The sequence below is a fragment of the Aplysia californica genome, unplaced genomic scaffold (genome assembly GCF_000002075.1).
Source record: "Aplysia californica isolate F4 #8 unplaced genomic scaffold, AplCal3.0 scaffold00297, whole genome shotgun sequence".
Classification (NCBI taxonomy): Eukaryota; Metazoa; Mollusca; class Gastropoda; order Aplysiida; family Aplysiidae; genus Aplysia; species Aplysia californica.
Genome location: NW_004797567.1, coordinates 204248 through 205372, shown reverse-complemented (window position 1 = coordinate 205372; position 1125 = coordinate 204248).

The window sequence follows — 1125 nt, the reverse complement described above, 5'->3', positions numbered from 1 at the left end:
GGATACACGAACTGGTAATTTCGGTTAGTTATTTTAGGTTTCAAAATTCATCCACCATCTCGTTAAAGAATAGAAAGAAAAAAAAAACAAGAACGAAAACAAACACAAAACATAGTAAACAAACAAACAAACAAACAAACAAACAAACAAAACCAGTAGCTTGTCTAGCCCTTCAAAACTTTGGCAAAAGAATGACATCAAGCTTAGTTTGGTGAAGATCGATTTGGAATTAAAGTCGTTAAGAGATGAGCAGCTTCGAGTTTGGCTTTCTGAATGCCTTTGATTAAGTTATAGTTGAATTTAAACTGCCACTGTAAGAAACAAAGTTATACTATAATCAGGACGCTTGTAAAGTTACCCTGGATGTCTTCTTCTCCTCTCGTAGCCTCGCGCATGTACCGGGTGGCCTTAAATAATAATCTATCTCGTGCCGATGAGGCAATAAAACATTTCCAAAAGCAAAACGGAGTGCCCATTGGCTAATCAGTTCTCTCCATCGCCAACCAATCGCCCGACTCGTCGCTCGAAAACATATGGGTTTGTTTCTGAGGCAATGAGTCTGTCGATCAGTTTGTGCCACGATAGCTGCTTTGCGCCCTCAATCTGGCTAGCAAACCGAACCGAACCGAACCGATCCGATCATGCCAATGGGCACTGGGGAGAAGGAGATAACCTTGAGATGGCAGCACACCCTTACCGCTTGTAATCGTTCACACCTAGCTTACAAAGCATTGAATGAGGTACATAATATTTCGTTTGTAATGTAGCGACTCAAAGATTTAGTCGGCTTGGAAAGTAAGCAGATCTCAATCCGTCCTTGTTGTTGAAAACCTGAAGGCGGTTAATGATTTTGAAGACTCATTTTTTTCTGGGGGAAAGTTTTATTTTATGGGAGCTGACCACAGTTAATATTAATCGTAAAGATCACAGGCTTGCTGCATGCATATCAATCGCGCGGACTCATCCACTCCCCTCTTAAAACATGCAGACACATATGTAAACACACAAACACTCTCACACACGCACACACAAACACATACACACACACACACACACACACACATACACACACACACACACACACGCACGCACGCACTCTGTCTCTGTCTCTGTCTCTCTCTCTCT